The sequence below is a fragment of the Hordeum vulgare genome, chromosome 7H (genome assembly GCF_904849725.1).
Source record: "Hordeum vulgare subsp. vulgare chromosome 7H, MorexV3_pseudomolecules_assembly, whole genome shotgun sequence".
Lineage (NCBI taxonomy): Eukaryota > Viridiplantae > Streptophyta > Magnoliopsida > Poales > Poaceae > Hordeum > Hordeum vulgare.
In genome coordinates, this window is record NC_058524.1 from 39196567 (window position 1) to 39213109 (window position 16543).

At 44.3% G+C, this 16543-nt stretch overlaps 1 pseudogene; it reads left to right on the plus strand.

Moving 5' to 3' along the window:
• Positions 1 to 258: 258 nt before the first annotated feature.
• LOC123410671 lies at positions 259 to 3421 on the plus strand (annotated as a pseudogene).
• Positions 3422 to 16543: the final 13122 nt, after the last annotated feature.

Sequence of the window (16543 nt, forward strand, 5' to 3'; positions counted from 1 at the left end):
CAATCCCTTCTGATCGGTTGTCATATTGAATTGAAAATTCTCGTATAGTAAGAGTTCCTTCGGTTTCCTACCTAGCACATTCTCTGTTGTCTACGCCAATATTTGACCTGCGAGTAGAGTGTGGCTGGCTACATACGGGGGAACTCAACCTACCTTTCGAAGGGTAGACCTTTACAGATGAGTGAAACGAGGATTTACGTATATAAGGAGACGACCCGCCAAGCGAGCCAGCCTGATACCGACTTTCATTGATAGGCCATGAAACATAGAGAATGGGAACTTGTTCGCACGTACCTCGACCGCAGGTCTGAGAAAGACGAGTGTGCTTTCGCCCACAGCTTCTGTTGCTTAACCAGCTCGTGGTGTTTATGGTCCTGACCCGGTACAGCCGCTAAGCTCATTTTTCATTTCCAAGTGTTGTTACTAGCCTCGAGAGAGATGTTTCATAGGATTCACCTGCAACTGATAAACCAGGGGGATAATACCGAAACAGTGCTTTTTTCTGATCATAGAGGAGCCGTATGAAGCTAAGGTTTCATGTACGGTTTTGCAATAGCGGTGGGAGATGTGATGTTATTATCGACTATGATTATCTAACAGTTCAAGTACAGTTGATATAGTTGAAGCACAGCCAAAATATGTTTTTTATGGAATCTTTGGCGTCAGCCTATAGGCTTTCTAGTTTTTAGAATTTCTTCTTTGGCCGAATGTGAAAGATTACCCAGAGGGGGAATTAGTTGCAGGTTATCAAACCGAATATTCCGGTATCAAATATGGTTTCTTTTTTCTTGTTTCTTACTTATCCTTATTAGTTTCCTCTTTATTTGTAACAGTTCTTTACTTAGGCGGGTGGAATTTCTCTATTCCCTACATATCCACAATTCTTCCAGTGTAGGAATCACACTAGTTATCTTGACCTTGATTCGGTCAAGCAGTTTTTCCTTACTATACTCCAGTACGAACAGGAAAAGAATCTGTGTACTCAACGGTGCATTAGTAATTATCTGGGATTTCTTTTGCTCTTTAAAGCGAAACGGTGTCTTGACTCTCAAGAATAGTGCGTGTTAATATCCATGTAGATAAAGATAGAGATAGCAATGAACTGGATGCATAGTAAAACTCAAAACTTGTGACTTGTTCTCGTAGGCTAACTAACCAAATCATAGGATCTAACACGAGACCGGATAAACACCGCGCCCCCACCACGTCTATCTATATAATCTAATCCCTCGACCTCAACCGACTCCCAAATCTCAATTGCTTTGGCTCTCTCTGTCCCTCCCTTTCGCCGCGTGCGCCGTCCAATCCAAACCAAACCCAAGTCCCCACCCGCTCGCGGCGAGCAAAGCAAGATGATTTCCCCAGACGCGGCCCGCAACATCGTCGGCAATGTCATCTCCTTCGGCCTCTTCCTCTCCCCTGTGTAAGCCGCCGCCGCCATCCCCCTCGTCTGCTTGTCTAGTCTAATCTCTATGGAAGGTGGTTGGTAATTAGGGTTTGGTTCTGATGAGGGGGCGCTTGCTTTTTGCTTATACATGTGCAGGCCGACGTTCTGGCGGATCATCAAGAACAAGGATGTGGAGGAGTTCAAGTCGGACCCGTACCTAGCGACACTGCTCAACTGCATACTCTGGGTGTTCTACGGCATCCTCTGCGTCATATTCGGCTCGGCAATGTACGCCTCCCCGCTCACCATCATGGTACGTACCCATCGATCCCGCTCTTAATCCACGTGCATAGATGTCTTTTTAGATCTATACTGGTAGATGTTAGTGATATTGTTGGGGAATAGGCGTGTGTTCCCCTTCGGTTGGTGGCGGCGGTGATGTTGTTGGTGTTGTGTAGATGAGGGTTTCAAGGGTTAAGTTGTCGTGCATGGTCACTTACTGCTGGGTCAGTCAAGGATTTTTTGGACCCAGCTGTCAGTGACACGTTGCCTTTGCAGTTCAGAATGGATTGGTGATACAAGGGTTCTACTGTATAAGATTAAAAAAGCCGATATTAATTCTTCTGGAACTTCTATTTAAAAATAGATTAGCCATATTCATCTTCTCCAGTCTCCAGGTTCTTTTCTGATTACTGATTAATGATGGGTTGCCATCATCTTTCAAATCTGTTGCATGATCTAGACACAGTGATCTGTGAAGGATCTTGCAACTTACTCCGGGCAAGTGACTCATTAAATTATAGTTGAGGCATTCATTATGTACCACTATTAGCATACCTTAGTTGCTGTTTGTTCTGGAAGCATGGGTGCGGAAGCCAATTTTGGAACCAAATCCATCTCTAAAAGATGCATCAATGGTCCTGTTTTAACCATCGTGTCAAATCTCTTCTTTCCCCCTTTTTACCAGTAAAAACCAACGTGCTACCTTTTGGGCTAAACTGTCATGGTGTTCGTGTGGCACATCCCAAGAACATGTTGCTCTATGTTCCGTCAAAAGGCCTATTGTTCGTTTCTACCTAAAAAGATACCGTAGCCCCTACGTGTCCTCTGATTATCGATGTGGTATCCTTGGTTACTTGCAGTTGCATTCAATACAGGCAGTTCTGTTGTACAATTGATTAGCCAACCAAACTTGTTCTGTTGTTCTCGCCAAACTCGTTGGTTGTTGAGTGATGGGTCTGGAACGGGAGGAATATTTCATCTAATGAAATCTGCCATGTTCAGCTTCATCATAAACATATGTGTTCACCTAGGGGATGCAAGTTTCAGGTGTGCCAGATTTCGAATCATGTGTTCTTGGATGGAGATAGTACATGTGTCCCTGTACCAGTCTGTGCTTTTTGTGATCTTCCCTTGCCAACTCTGTGAGATGATCACGTTGAAACGGAAAAGGGATCCTGTATGTCGGTTTCTTCTCGTGGGTCATGTGGTCCAGGTGTAGAGTTCACCAATATTACCTGTGGAATTTATTTACATTTTACATAGAACATAGAATCAATCTTGTTAATTACCTATGTCTGTGTAATATATATATATATATTTTGAACGCTCGAGCTGTTGCATCCTGTACTTGGAATTAATGAATATATATTTTTGCGGGGAGGAATTAATGTGTATTGTGGGTTGCTTGCAGGGTAAAGTGATCTAGACCAAGAGCGTCGAGTACATGCCCTTCTTCCTGTCGCTGGTGAGCTTCCTCAACGGCGTCTGCTAGACGTCCTACGCTCTCATCAAATTCGAGCTCTATGTCACGGTCAGTAATATCTCCATCTTCAGGTTCCAACCAAATCTTATATAACTTGAGAGTGTCTCTCTAACCGTGCCGGCTCTTGTCTTCGTTCGTGCACTGCAGATCCCCAATGGCATCGGTGCGCTGTTCGGCCTCGTCCTGTACGCCTGCTACTACAAGTCGACCCCCAAGAAGGAGAAGAACGTCAAGCTAAAATGTGATTGAAGGCCCGCCCGCTTCCTGGCTCCTTGACTACAATAACAAGTGCTAGCTACAGTAAGAACAAAGGGAATCTAGAGACCGAGACTCAAAGAAAAGGCTAGGCTACTTCTATTCGTTATTCGTTTCCCATATGATTTTCCATATTTTACCATAAAAAATAGGATGTTTTTAGCCATTTATTGTTAGTACTGAAATCAGGCATAAATGATTTTACGGGGGGTAAAGCAGTTATTTCAACAACGTTCCTGTTATCAAATCCTGATTCAACAAAGCCATGCCAGCTGTGTTGGTCGTTCCTCCAATTCAAAGTTCTCTTGGATTCCAAAAAGCATCGCTACCCGCATACTGAAGTTGCTTAAATCTATTGAATTCCACCTCTGCACCTCTTTCTTGGGGCATAGGTGAACCTATAATTGATAGTAGAGCGTATGCTAAATCCCCAACCCTCATGATGCACTTCGTTTGATTCATTCCGCTTATCGTACCACTTAGAGCTTTCAAACCCTTTTCTTAGCGCTGCAGTAATATGTTGTTATTTAGAAATAGGAATGGTATGTTTAATAGCTCGCATATGTGTGTTTCAGATTCTATAGTACTCGGTTCTTCTGTTCGACGAGTTCTGATTTTCCTAGGTCTAATAATATGTTTACTGGTTCATTTTCACCGGAGGAGGCAGCTAGAAATCCTATTTTGTCAGTAGGTTGGCGTACAAGGAGGATAAAGGAAAGCCCGTTTGTAGTTCAATTCGTTAGAACCAAATGGCACGTTGAGAAACGAGAACTTCCACATGTCGAGCATCATTACCGTACTGGTGACTTCACCACCTGTTCAACTATTAGCTTTCTTGCCTTATCACAATCGAATGAATTGAGACAACCAGAGTAACTGGAACTACTACATCTGAGAGAGATGAGGAACCTAACCTACGGTGAAAGCCGAAAGCCTTGCGCATTGCTTTAAGAATGGGTCTAGCGGGCGTAGGGAATCCGTGACCCCTATCTCTTCACTTTCTTAATTATGACAGTCAAGTTGAATCGATTTTACAGGGTTTCTTACCCGTTTTTCCAGTCTCAGTAAAGTGCCATCAATTGGACGAAAGAATCCCGCCCTCTAGTCGAGTGTGAAGTGAGGAGAAGAGGGAAGATGGTTATTATTTTTCTTCTAGGCAAGGAATGAGTAAACGCAGCCCTGTAAGGAGTAGGTAGCTCTCAGCCCTTCCCCGTATGTATTCGTTGGTTGCTGTAAGCCCTACTTTCGATCAATAAGTAATACGAGAAGTCGCTAGCTCCACGTGCCATGCGCATCCTTCTCTTAACCTTTCAATCGAGAGTCATCAACGCTTGCCTTGCTTTGCTTGCCCAGTCTATTGGTATGGCATCCCTTCTCCTTAGTCCTCTTTGGCCCGTGTGCCGGCGCGCATCGAGCTTTAGCAGGAGATAGGAGTGTTTGTTCCACTAAGGAAAGGAAGGTATTCGTCGTAGGCACACAAGGTATTCATCGTAGGATTGAGCTGAGCCAGGTATGTCACATCACATAGCTTGCAAGCCCAGGTGATTTCTGCATTACCCATCGAGCCGAGGAATCAACTTAGTAAAGAATAACCTACTTTACTTGTTTCGTTATGCTATAGCCACCTAATAAAGGGAAGATTCCTATCAGAAGAAGAAGAAGTTGGCAATCTACTAATCAAGATCGACCAAAATGTATAGTTCCATTAACTATATGGCATTTCTAGCCCGAAAAGTATGAGGTACATATAGGTAGGGAGCATCATCGTACTCAATCCTGCTTAGGTAGAGCAAGACAAACGGATCTATCATTCCGCAAGAAGTGACTCGTTTCCTTTTCTGGGTAAGAAGAGGGGAGGTCCCGTCGACCAAGAAGAATACCTTCTCCAAGGAATCGAACTCTTCCTTTCTTTCTATAGCCACTGTACTCCATCGAGGATAAGCTGGATACGAGATTTCTGCACTTCCTCCGCTTGCCCCTCAGTGGATAGCACTTTCTTTCGAGAAATTGGAAGGGACTGCGTACCATTCACTAGTAGAAAACGAGCCTTTGGCCGGGACCCTTTAGTCCCGGCCTGCCTCTGGGCCGGGACTAAAGGCCCGGCCACGTCGCCCCAATTCTCATATCCTCCCTCGAGGTTTTAGTCCCGGCCCGTAAGGATCGTCTAGTCCCGGTTCGTGTCCCAAACTGGGACTAAAGGGCTACGCGGTGTGCAGCCCGCATGTGCGCCACCTTTAGTCCCGGTTTGTGTCTCAAACCGGGACTAAAGTCCTCTGCCTATATATAGTACAACCCCCTCTCCCCTCTTCGTTGCATTTTTCTTGGATGTAGGATTGTGGGTGGGTGCTTGCTCTCCACTTTTTTTGATGCACTAGAGGTGTTTGTTGAAATGTGTGTTAGAGCGAGTCCGCTTCAGTTCACCGAACACAACTACGATATGAGATGCCTGAGCCACGCTTAAACCTCTTCCTCTTTATTTCTACTTATTCTAAAAGGTTAGCAACTATATTTCCTCGTTTAGACCGTGCGGTACTAATTTTTAGGATCGTGATTGTATTTGATATACTGTCGTATAACGCAGATGAGCCATCCATGGATGTATGGTGATCGACGCACAGCCGCTTACAGAGAAGGCGTGCATTCTTTTCAAGATGCAGCCGATGCGAACAAGCATGGTGGTGGCTATATGTTTTGTCCATGTGTTGAATGTCGGAATGCGAAGGATTACACTTCCTCAAGAGTCATTCAGAGCCACCTGCTTCGGTCCGGTTTTATGTTGGGCTATAATGTTTGGACCAAGCAAGGAGAAAGAGGGGTTATGATGGAAGACGACGATGAAGAAGAAGAGAACGATGATGACAACTACCGATCTATGTTAACTGAGTATGCTGATACCGCAATGGAAGACAATGAAGAAGAAGATCAGGATGAAGAACGGGAACCAGATGAGCCCGCTGATGATCTTGGCCGGGTCATTTCTGATGCACGGCGAGGTTGCGACGCAGAAAAGGAGAGGTTGCAGTTCGAGCAGATGTTACAGGACCACAACAAATTGTTGTACCCAACTTGTGAAGATGGCCAGAAGAAGCTGGGTAGCACACTGGAATTGCTGAAGTGGAAGGCAGAGACCGGTGTGACTGACTCGTCATTCGAAAAGTTGCTGGTACTAATGAAGAAGATGCTTCCAAGAAAGAACGAATTGCCCGCTAGCACGTACGAAGCAAAGAAGCTTGTCTGCCCTCTAGGATTAGACGTGCAGAAGATACATGCATGCCCTAATGACTGCATCCTCTACCGCGGTGAGAAGTACGAGAATATGGATAAATGCCCGGTATGCACTGCATTGCGGTATAAGATCAGAAAAGATGACCCTGGTGATATTGAGGGCGAGCCACCCAGGAAGAGGGTTCCTACCAAGGTGATGTGGTATGCTCCTATAATACCACGGTTGAAACGTCTCTTCAGAAATAAAGATCATGCGAAGTTGTTGCGATGGCACATGGATGATCGTATGAAAGACGATAAGTTGAGGCACACCGCTGATGGTCGGCAGTGGAGAAAAATCGAGAGAGAGTTCCCGAGATTTGCAGCTGACGCAAGGAACTTATGGTTAGGTCTGAGTACAGATGGCATGAATCCTTTTGGGGAGCAGAGTTGCAGTCACATCACCTGGCCCGTTACTCTATGTATCTACAACCTTCCTTCTTGGTTGTGCATGAAGCGGAAGTTCATTATGATGTCAGTGCTTATACAAGGTCCAAAGCAACTCGGCAACGATATTGATGTGTACCTAAGGCCATTAGTTGATGAACTTTTATAGCTGTGGGCCGAACCAGGTGTACGTGTGTGGGACGAGCACAAACAAGAGGAATTTGACCTTCGAGCGTTGCTTTTTGTAACCATCAATGATTGGCCTGCTCTTAGTAACATTTCAGGACAGTCAAACAAGGGATACAATGCATGGCCGCACTGTTTGGATCAGACAGAAAGTATATATCTCGACAACAGTAGAAAGGATGTGTATCCGTACAATCGTCGTTTTCTTCCGCCCAAGCATCCCTTAAAGAAAAAAGGCAAGCATTTCAATGGCAAGGCAGAACACCGGGGGAAGCCTATCATTCGTACTGGTGCTGAAGTATTTGATATGGTCAAAGATTTAAAAGTAATCTTTGGAAACGGTCCTGGCAGCCAACCTGTTCCTAACGGCCCTAATAAGCGCGTACCCATGTGGAAGAAGAAATCTATATTGTGGGAGCTACCCTACTAGGAAGTCCATGAGGTCCGCTCGGCAATCGACATGATGCACCTGACGAAGAATCTCTGCGTGAATATTCTAGGCTTCCTGGGCTTGTATGGGAAGTCAAAAGATACACCGGAAGCACGGGAGGACCAGGAACGTCATAAAGGAAGAGATGGCATGCATCCAGGGCAGTTTCAAGGGCGTGCCAGCTACGCTCTTACTAAGGAAGAGAAGTAAATCTTCTTTGAAGTCCTGTTCATTATCAAGGTCCCGACTGGCTTCTCGTCGAATATAAAGGGAATCGTAAATATGAAAGACAAAAAATTCCAAAACCTAAAGTCTCATGACTGCCACGTGCTTATGACGCAATTGCTTCCGGTTGCATTGAGGGGAATTCTACCGGAAAATGTTCGCCTGGCAATTGTGAAGGTATCTGCATTCCTCAATGCAATTTCTCAGAAGGTAATCGATCGAGAAAGTCTATCAGGGTTACAGATTGATGTGGTCCAATGTTTGGTCAGCTTTGAGTTGTTGTTCCCGCCATCCTTCTTCAATATAATGACACACCTCCTAGTTCACCTAGTCGAAGAGATTAGAATTCTCGGTCCTGTGTTTCTACACAATATGTTCCCCTTCGAGAGGTTCATGGGAGTCATAAAGAAATATGTTCGTAACCGTGCTAGGCCAGAAGGAAGCATCTCCAAGGGCTATGGAACAGAGGAGGTCATTGAGTTTTGTGTGGACATTCTTCCTGACCTTAAGACGATTGGTGTTCCTGAATCTCAGTATGAGGGTAGGCTGACAGGAAAAGGCACACTAGGAAGGAAAGCAAAAGTATGTATGGACGGGCATTCTTTCTCTCAAGCACACTACACAGTTCTACACAATTCCATCGTGGTGGCTCCGTATGTCGTGAGACACAAGAATATTCTACGCTCCGAAAACCCAAGGAAGGCTGACTCTTGGATTAAAGGGGAACACGAGAAGACTTTCGGCAGTTGGCTGCAGACACATCTCATGAATGACGACACCGTTGGAGATGAGTTGTACTGTTTGGCCAGGCCACCATCTTCGACTATATGTACTTTCCAAGGGTATGAGATAAATGGGAATACATTTTACATAGTTGCCCAAGATAAAAAGAGCACCAACCAAAATAGTGGTATCCGCTTTGATGCAACAGACGAGAATGGGCACTGTTTGGAAACAATTTACGGATACATAGAGGAGATATGGGAACTTGACTATGGACCTACTTTTAAGATCCCTTTATTTCGGTGCAAATGGGTGAAGCTGACAGGAGGCGGGGTAGTTGTAGACCAAAAGTACGGCATGACAACAGTGGATCTCAACAAGCATCCTACTGAATGATGAAGATTCTCCATGGCTACGACCCAGAAGAAAACAGAAATAATAGATAGGAATATTGGTGCAATAATGTAATAATGTAATAATGTATTAAACCTTTTATGTAATGCATGTATGGAATGTACAAAATTTCAAACACATTTCATTTTCATAGTATCCATGTAAGAGATGAGTTCTCGTTCGAAACCCTGATACTTCGAGAGAGATTGTCCGTTTTGTACACGAACTGCATCCAGTTTTTGTCGTAGCCCTCTCAACTTTTTAACACATGCTATGTGGGTGAAATGATGATAGCATGCCAACTTTCGACATTTTCAGAGTTCATTTGTAGCGCTTTTCAGTTTCAGGGTGAACTAGCTCAAAGAAAAGTAAATGCAGGAAATATACCAAATGAAGTCAGAAATTGTTGAAATTTTGTGATGTGCCTTTGAATGGTGCATTTTGCACACACAAAAAGTATGGAGTTCAAATAAGTTCAAAAAATGAAATCCCTTTGTAAGAGATGAGTTCTCGTTCGAAACCCTAATACTTCGAGAGAGATTGTCCGTTTTGTACACGAAGTGCATCCAGTTTTTGTCGTAGCCCTCTCAACTTTTTAACACATGCTATGTGGGTGAAATTATGATAGCATGCCAACTTTCAACATTTTCAGAGTTCATTTGTAGTGCTTTTCAATTTCAGGGTCAACTAGCTCAAAAAAAAATAAGTAAATGCAGGAAATATACCAAATGAAGTCAGAAATTGTTGAAATTTTGTGATGTGCCTTTGAATGGTGCATTTTGCACACACAAAAAGTATGGAGTTCAAATAAGTTCAAAAAATGAAATCCCTTTGTAAGAGATGAGTTCTCGTTCGAAACCTTGATACTTCGAGAGAGATTGTCCGTTTTGTACACCAAGTGCATCCAGTTTTTGTCGTAGCCCTCTCAACTTTTTAACACATGCTATGTGGGTGAAATGATTATAGCATGCCAACTTTCAACATTTTCAGAGTTCATTTGTAGTGCTTTTCAATTTCAGGGTCAACTAGCTCAAAAAAAATAAGTAAATGCACGAAATACATCACATTAAAGCCAAAGAACAGTAGTGATCAAATGTTATTATTGCAAAAAATAAATACATAAAGTTCTCTCATAAAACAACATACAACTATGTAAAACATTTAAATGCAACAACAAACGCGATCAAAATCGCAACTAAGGTAACAATTGACCCAACAGCATAATGATACCAAGCCTCTTTATCAATGGCATATTTTCTAATATTCCTAATCTTCAAGCGCATTTCATCCATCTTCAAGCGCATTGCATCCATCTTCAACCGCATCGCATCGATCTTCATCTTGCGATCATCGATGACATCGACGACATGCAACTCCAGTTCCATATTCTTATCCTCAATTATTTTCAATTTTTTCTTCAAGTATTTGTTTTCGTTTTCAACCAAATTTAACTTCTCGACAAGAATTTTTATGTGGGTTGGAATTTCCGGTTCACATACCTCCTAGATTAAGAAAATATATGTCACATTGGTCGTCATAATTGTCATAAACACTAAATAAAACAAATTGTTATAAAAGATAATATATACCACATCCGAATCATAGACAGGACGAGGGCCGACGGAGGCGGATACCAAAACCAACGCACTATATAATAACAAAAAATAATGAAAGTGAGTAATTTATACAAGTATGTATCTAAATCATACAAGTAAGATTTTTTTGATTTTAAAAAGAAGATAAGAACAAGAGGCTCACCACGGTGGTGCTCGCAGTTGGTGCACGACCAAACCTAGACAAATATTAAGGAAAATGGAGCTTGGAGGTCGAGCTTGGAGAGGAGAAAGCTTAAGTAGAGTGGCTCGGGCATTTCATCGAACACGTCATGTGCATGAACTAGAGTGGCAAGAGCATGGCATGGTCACACTTCAACAACCAAAAAACAGGGGATATGGCGGGCAGGGGCGAGGGTTTATATAGGCAACACTTTAGTCCCGGTTCTTGCCACGCCCCGGGACTAAAGGCCCCTGCTTCCCGCCTTCTGGTCTGCCAAAAAAGGGCCTTTAGTCCCGGGGCGTGTCTCCACCCGGGACTAAAGACCCCCTTTAGTCCCGGTTCTTGCCACGCCCCGGGACTAAAGGGCCCTGCTTCCCGCCTTTTGGTCTGCCCGAAAAAGGGCCTTTAGTCCCGGGTCGTGGCTCCACCCGGGACTTAAGGGGTCTTTAGTCCCGGGTCATGGCTCCACCCGGGACTAAAGATCCACCTGTATAAGCGGGAGTTAGAAAATTTTGAACCCAAATCGTCCATTTCTCTTCTTCTTCCTCTTGTTCTCCTGCCCGGCGCGGCAAACGACGAAGTCGGCGACGCCGTCAGGCTGCCCGCCGTCCTCCTCGCTGCCGCGTGCCGTCCTCCTCGGCGTCGTCGTCGTCCTGCTCGCCGCCACCGTCTTCCTCACCGTGCGCCGCCCTCCTCGCCGCGCGTCGCCATCCTCCTCGCCGGGCGCCGCCGTCCTCCTCGCCGCGCGCCGTCGACACCTCCGGCCGGTAAGCCCCACGCCCCCTCCTCCCCAACACTCCGGCCAGCACAAGCAAAGAAGAAAAAGGAGAAGCAAAGAAGAAAAAGGAGAAGAAAAGAAGAAAAAGGAGAAGAAAGGAAGAAAAAGGAGAAGAAAAGAAGAAAAAGGAGAAGAAAGGAAGAAAAAGGAGAAGAAAAGAAGAAAAAGGAGAAGAAAGGAAGAAAAAGGAGAAGAAAAGAAGAAAAAGGAGAATAAAGGAAGAAAAAGGAGAAGAAAGGAAGAAAAAGGAGAAGAAAAGAAGAAAAATGGAAGAAAGGAAGAAAAAGGAGAAGAAAGGAAGAAAAAGGAGAATAAGAAGAGGAGGAGAAGAAAAGAAGAAAAAGGAGAATAAGAAGAGGAGGAGAGGAGAAGAAGAGGAAAAATAGAAGAAGAGGAGAGGAGAAGTAGTAGAAGAAGAGGAGAAGTAGAAGTAGAAGAAGAAGTAGAAGAAGAGGAGAAATAGAAGAAGAGGAAAAATTAGTTTAGGGTTACAAGAAGAAGAAATATTTTTTTTGTCATTTAATTTTGCTATTGTATAGTGTATATGCTTAAGTGTTAATAGTGTTTCTTAGATTATTGCTTAATTTTGCTATTGTATATGCTTAAGTGTTAATAGTTTAATTTTTTTATTGCAATGCTTAAGTGTTAATAGTTTATTTTTAGCAAGAAAATTAATAGAACTAGTTTAATTTTGCTATTGTATATGCTTAAGTGTCCGGGACTGGGCTCCGCCCGGCTGGTATTTTAGAGTTTAGGTTCTAACCAAGACCCGGGACTAAAGGTCCTCCTATATAAAACGAGCCTTCGAAGTTTCCAACCCCTCGTATATAGTTTGTTAGGTTATTAGTTAATCAAATGTCCGTTTTTTGCAGAACTATGGATCCACATATCAGGAACCTCGAAGAGGAAGAACTTCTCGAAGATATAATCAAAGACGGCCCCGATGTTGAACCAGCCGAATCTTGGACGTCATATCTAAACGACTCCGGATATGGAATGGAAGTCGAGCGACACGAAGATGAAGCCGATGGGGCAGGAGATAGGTCCAATGACGGAGAAGGTGATAGCTCCACTCATGGAGAAGTCGGTGGAGAAGCCGGTGAAGAAATAATAAAGTCCGGCGAGGTATACATATGAAGTTCGACAATCACTTGTAATATGTGAAAAATATTGGAGATAGCTCTATATTGTATACATATACATTCATTTGACGAATGTTTCTCCCTCTTAGGCCTCCACATCGAGCAAATCTACGAAACGAGGCCCGACTAGAAAGTTGGATGCACGGACGCATTACACCTTTGAGGTGATAATGCCTACGGGCGGACCCAAGCTTCCTAAGAATGCTGCTGACACATTCAAGAAGCAATGCGGAGTTCTCGTTAGGGATCACGTCCCGATCAGCGTTCGAGAGTGGAACAAGCGAAAAGGGGCAGCCGATAGTGACTATGTCGCCGAAAGGTACAAAGATAATCTTTGGAATGATCTCATGTCACATTTCAACCTGCCAGAATGTGAGAATGAAGACGCCGCAGACAAACTGAGGGCCAAAGTCAAGCAGTGCACTCTAAAGAAGATGGTCGAACTATTCCGTAGCTGGAAGAAGAAGCTGTGGAAAAACTATCTGAAGACAAACAAAGTGCCAGTATTCGAGGGGTATCTAGCCAAGCAGGCGAATCACTGGAAGGAATTTCAAGAGTACAAGGAGTCAGAAGATGCCCAGGAATTATCAGAAAAGAACAAGATAAATGCCGACAAGAAGAAATATCACCACAAGCTGGGGCCATGGGGCTATGAGACTGCCATCCCAAAGTGGGAAAAGAAAGAGCAAGATCTGATAGACAATTATATCTTTAGCCCCGGCCCGTAAGGGGCTTTAGTCCCGGTTCATCAACCGGGACTAAAGGGGCGGGACTAAAGACCTAACCTTTAGTCCCGGCCCTGTTACAAGCCGGGACTAAAGGTGTTCCACGTGAGCGCCTCGTAGCGCCCCAGGGGCACGCCCTTTAGTCCCAGTTCGTTACACGGACCGGGACTAAAAAGTTTCAGATTTTGCTTTTTTTTGGGTTTTTTTTTGAATGAAATTATTTTTGGGTTTTAGGGTTTTAGGGTTTAGGTGTTCGGGAGATTAACGTGATGCCTCGTTTGGTGTTCGGGAATTAGTTTTCATATAATTTAAATAGAAATAATTATGCATATATATATATAAGATTAACTTATCTTACAAGCGAGCATATATATACAATTATATGGAGATCCGAATTATCGGGACTAGAGCCTGTCTATTCGATTACATGGACGAACATCAGTAATGGCCCCTAGCTACACTAAATCGTCCTTTGTCATCTATAGCTTCCGTCCGCAGAAAGGTCGCAAGATCCTCTACAACAGCAATAGCGCGTTGCTCTGGTAGGACCTTCGTCCTCATGGCCGTGTACTATATAAGAAGAGGAGATGAATATGAATATCAATCATGATAACAAAGAATGGAGGGTAAAAATAGAGGTGTGAATGTTCATTGCTTACGTCGAATCTGTGATCCTTGTGCTCAGAGGTAAACGTGCGAATGGTCTCGCAAACATAGTATCCGCATAGATGCGTCCCCCGTGGCTGCTGGTCGCACTTTACGAGAATAGAATATATATAATCAAAATAATAATCTAGCATCATAAATGTATTGAAAATAGAAGTATATCATACTACTACTTACCTGAGCCGCTCTAAAGGTCAGCTTCTCAGGCTCGATACCAGGAGTCATGCACTTGAACCGCTTCCAAACCCTGCCCGACAAGGATAATGATTTGCTAAGTTTTTCATTAATTGATATATCAGAAAATCATCGAAAGAGACCGATAGAGCGCAAGAATGATTGAAATTACCCTTGGAGCATGTCCTGCAGGCTTTGGAACTGTTCCAAGGGTCTCGATAATGGGTCGAAGGCATCAACTCTTCCCTTTTCAATTTGAATGTCCAACAGAATACAATGGAACCTGCACATGTATATATATATATATATATGTGTGTGTGTGTGTGTGTGTCAGTAAATTATCAATTACACTTATAAGTGAATGGACACAACTGAGTAAAGACCCTCACCCGAAGTTGTATGGAAACAGTATGTGGTCACAGAAATTTTGATCTGTTAGAAACCTTAGAAGGTTTTCCTCCGTCTCCTTGGGTTTATCAGTTAGCGTCGCTATATGTATTTTATCTGGGTCAATAAACCCAATATTTAGGATGTTCTTACTTTCACAATCCAGAATCTTCATTCTGCAGAATAGAGTACAAGTTATATATAGACAATGAATTGAAATAACTAAACAAGTTATATGTAGACAACGAATAGAAAAACTTATAGACAACAGCAACTCATAAGCGATTTGTCGAGGGCGCCATTGTACATCTAGAAGAGTTCATCAAAGTCGATATGGATTTCTTCGGGGCGGCCGTAGTACTCCCGTGGGACACACACCACGATCATCGTTCTCCCATTCTTTGATTCACTAAAGTACCATGTATGCAAGTAACTCATATTTGTTGGGAGATCATCTTTGCTGACCAAAGGCTCTCCCATGACAAACTGTGGCTTAGGGGCTACCACAGCCTTGGGTAACCTGTCGTCTTGGGAAGCCAGAACATCTTCAACCGAGACACCCCATTCAGCCGCCCACTTCTTTGCTAATTCAAAATCTTGCCCGTGCACCGGAGGGGGAACATTCTCGGTTAGCACCTTGAGGGGTGGGATCGACTGTTTGGCCTGTTGTCCAAGCTGAGGAACGTCTGATTTTTTCTTGCTTGTAGTTGAACTTGATTTGCTCCCACTTGCACTTGCACGTGATCTGCTCTTTTTCACTTCCTTCTGCAATGTGCGTGTATAGTCATCAGGCTTATGGTGTAAGTCATACTGTGATGGAAGGGTCGTGAAGTATTTTGCAAATGCTATTTGCTTCTCGGTGTATTCCGGACGGGGCTCGGGTTCCTTCTTTTTCATCTGCGCATCATGATGTTCCTTTACTATCCTCGCGTTTTCCTCGGGGGTACGATCATAAGGTCTGATAGGAAGATTAGCATGAGGTACCTTTGGGAGGGGCGACCGTTTGCGCTTTGGGGGGCTCCGTCGCATAGAAATCGTCGGTGGAGCGTTCTTGGTGGCACGCTTCCGCTTAGTATCCTGTGCGGGCGGCGGCGGAGACGGACGACCCAAGTCCGGCGGCGGTGATCGAGATGGACTCGTGTTGTGCTGGCCGACGTCATGTGGAGGGCTTGGAGGTAATGGAGGTGTAGGTGACCTACGACGACTTAGAGGTGGTGTTGTCCTTGGGGCGGAGCCTGGAAGCTTTATGTAGTTCTTGTCCCATAGGATGACCCCACCCAGTACTTCTCCGAGTGTCCTCTCATCTTCGGGTCCAGCTATGTGGAGCTCCATATCATGAAACCCCGCCATGATTTCATCCACCCCGACTTTAGCAAAGCCACCTCGAATATCACGGCCATGTCAGCGTGCATCAGGGCCAGAAGGTAAAGCTTGTCTGACGGCCACCTTCATGGATATGTTCTTGAATTTATGATGGAGTTCACATGATGTTGACTCCTTGATTCCATCCACGGGGTAGCCGGGACCGCCCTCTATCATTCTTCGTGCATCGTCGGGCGGGGCCTCAGATTCAGCCACGCTACTTTTCCGCTTAGATGGGGCGCCGGTAATATCAAGTGCAGGATCTTCCTCGCGCGCTACTCCTCTAAGCTCATCAATCTGCTTTTGTTGCTCGTTAATCCTGGCAAGCAACTGGTTGAACTTGTCATTCTCGTCATCCTGTTGCCACTTCTTTCCTCTCTCTCGGCTTCTGTAAGTGTCTTGGTCTCTGGCAAACCCAAGCCACCACGGGTAAGAAGGACCGAAGCCTCGCATTCGTCCTCCATGTTCGTCATTGCCGAGGACCAGTGTGAGCAAATCTTTCTCTCTATTTGCAGTGA